The sequence below is a fragment of the Microtus ochrogaster genome, unplaced genomic scaffold (assembly GCF_000317375.1).
Source record: "Microtus ochrogaster isolate Prairie Vole_2 unplaced genomic scaffold, MicOch1.0 UNK50, whole genome shotgun sequence".
Taxonomy (NCBI): domain Eukaryota; kingdom Metazoa; phylum Chordata; class Mammalia; order Rodentia; family Cricetidae; genus Microtus; species Microtus ochrogaster.
The window spans coordinates 1,734,893-1,737,795 of record NW_004949148.1 but is presented as its reverse complement, the minus strand read 5'-3'; the positions used below and the strand labels follow the sequence as shown (position 1 = coordinate 1,737,795).

The following is a 2,903-nucleotide window of genomic DNA, read 5'->3' as shown; positions in this document are numbered from 1 at the left end:
CCGAAGAACAGTCACGGTTCCCTGCCCTGTGGGGAGTCCAAGGACCTCCCACTTCCTTCCAGGTCTAGTAAGATGAACACTGGATGATGGTTTTATGGTGATATTTAAGATATTCATCAGTCTGACTACAGGGCAAGGCCAGTATGGGCACCCTCTCCTCTGTTGCTTAGGACCCAGAACAACAACTCCACCTAGTTGAGATGACGTCATGATGCTGACAGCATTACTATAAGACTGCTTTTTTGGGTACCAGTTGCTGAAATGGTGCACCTTCTCATCATGTTCTGGCCAGAACTCCAAATAACATCACCCAGACAAATGAAAAGCAGCTGGGGAGCCAATCAAAGAGGGAGACAATGACTACTTCACTTGCATAACTAAAGCTTACCAAATGCTGTCTGATCCAGTGAAGAGACGGGCATTTAACAGCATAGATCCTACTTTTGACAACTCAGTTTCTTCTAAGAGTGAAGCAAAGGACAATATCTTCCATGTGTTTTCTCCGGTGTTTGAAAGAAATTCCAGACGGTCAAATAAAAAAAAAATGTTCCTAAACTTGGTGACATGAACTCCTCATTTGAAGACGTAGATACATTTTATTCTTTCTGGTATAATTTTGATTCTTGGAGAGAATTTTCTTATTTAGATGAAGAAGAAAAAGAAAAAGCAGAATGTCGTGATGAGAAGAGATGGATCAAAAATCAGAACAGAGCAACAAGGGCCCAACGGAAAAAGGAAGAGATGAACAGAATAAGAACACTAGTTGATAATGCTTACAGTTGTGACCCAAGGATAAAAATGTTTAAGGAAGAAGAAAGGGCCAAGAAATAAGCAGAAAAGAAAGCAAAGGCAGAAGCCAGACAGAAGGAGCAGAAAGCCAAAGAGAAGCAAAGACAATCAGAATTAGAAGCTGCTAGGTTGGCTAAAGAGAAGGAAGAGGAGGAAGTTAGGTAGCAAGCTTTACTGGCAAAGAAGGAAAAGGATATCCAGAAAAAGGCTATTAAAAAGAAAAGGCAGATATTCATCAGTATGGCTATAGAACAGGGCCATTTCAGGTTCCCTATCCTCAGCTGCCCAAGGAACTGACTGGGGACATCACCCTGGGCACCTGGGAGCCCCTTTAGGTTCAAGTCTCTTGCCAACCCTAAGATGAATGGAGATAGAGACAGAGACCCACATTGGAGCACTGGATTGAGCTCCCAAGGTCCCAATGAGGAGCAGAAGGAGGGAGAACATGAGCAAGGAGGTCAGGACCGCAAGGGGTGCACCCACCCACTGAAACAGTGGGGCTGATCTATTGGGAGCTCACCAAGGCCAGCTGGACTGTGACTAAAAAAGCATGGGATAAAACCGGACTCTCTGAACATGGCGGACAGTGAGGGCTGCTGAGAAGCCAAGGACAATGGCACTGGGTATCGATCCTACTTCATGTTCTGGCTTTGTGGGAGCCTAGCCAGTTTGGATGCTCACCTTCCTAGACCTGGATGGAGGGGGGAGGACCTTGGACTTTCCGCAGGGCAGGGAATCCTGACTGCTCTTTGGACTGGAGAGGGAGGGGGAGAGGAGTGGGAGGAAGGGGAGGGAAATGGGAGGCTGGGAGGAGGCAGAAAATTTTTTTTTCAATAAAAAATTTTTTTAAAAAAAAGGAAAGGCAGAAACTTCGGAACTCCTGCCAGAGCTGGAATCACTTCTCAGACAGTGAGGCGGAGCATGTGAAGATAATGGAGGAAGTGGAGAAGCTTTGTGATAGGCTCGAGCTAGCGAGCTTACAGGGCTTGAATGAGATACTGACGTCATCTACAAAAGAAGTAGGTAAAGCTGCACTTGAAAAACAGATAGAAGAAGTAAATGAGCAAATGAGGAAAGAGAACGAGGAAGCTGATGCCTGGATGCGGCAAGCATCCAAGAAAGCAGAGAAGTCAATGGGTGGAAGTGGGAGTGGCAGTAAGAACTGGTCAGAAGGTGATCTGCAGTTATTAATTAAATCCGTCAATCTCTTCCCCGCTGGGACAAACTCAAAATGGGAAGTTATTGCTAATTACATGAATATACGTTCTTCTTCTGACATCAAAAGAACTGCCAAAGATGTTATGGGCAAGGCTAAAAGTCTCCAAAAACTTGACCTTCATCAGAAAGATGACATTAACAAAAAGGCTAACATGGCGTGGCCCCTCAGGCTGACAGTGCAGCCCCTTCAGAACGATTTGAAGGTCCCTGCACAGATTTCACCCCTTGGACCACAGAAGAGCAGAAGCTATTAGAACAAGCTTTGAAAACAAACATACCCAGTAAATACTCCGGAAAGGTGGGAAAAGATAGCTGAAGCAGTTCCTGGCAGGACGAAGAAGGACTGTATGAGGTGATACAAGGAACTCGTTGAGATGGTAAAAGCAAAGAAAGCTGCTCAGGAGCAAGTGCTGAATGTAAGCAGTGCCAAGAAATGACGCAGGCAATGTTGGTTGTGTGTGCATTTTTCTAATAAAACTGAAAATACTGTACAAAAAAGAAAAGAACTTTGGGGAAAAAACCCTATCAACAGCTCGGAAACTGTTTGCAACTGTACTAGAAAATAATTTTGAAACTTACCCATCACTTTACTTTTGCAGGATCCCATTAAGAGAACATCACCCCCGTGACAGTGGGAAGCAATTCTAGAGGACAATGCCTCCTGTTCCAAAAAAGTTTGTCTATAGGTTTGGGAACACTGTTTAGGGGTTGTTTATTATTACTTGTGCTAGATAGAGGGTTGGGGTGAAAACTATGTTTGTTAAAAAAGGGGTAATAGAGTGAGTGAAAACTTGAGAGCTATTATTTATGGATAATTTACGTTGGTATAGTTTTTGCATATTGATACAAGTTCAAATTATATTTGTTATTTTGTTTACATTATTTTTACACCTAAG

At 43.5% G+C, this 2,903-nt stretch overlaps 1 pseudogene; it reads left to right on the top strand.

Annotated features, from left to right (window-relative positions):
• Window positions 1–376: 376 nt before the first annotated feature.
• On the top strand, window positions 377–2,444 carry LOC101987572 (annotated as a pseudogene).
• Window positions 2,445–2,903: the final 459 nt, after the last annotated feature.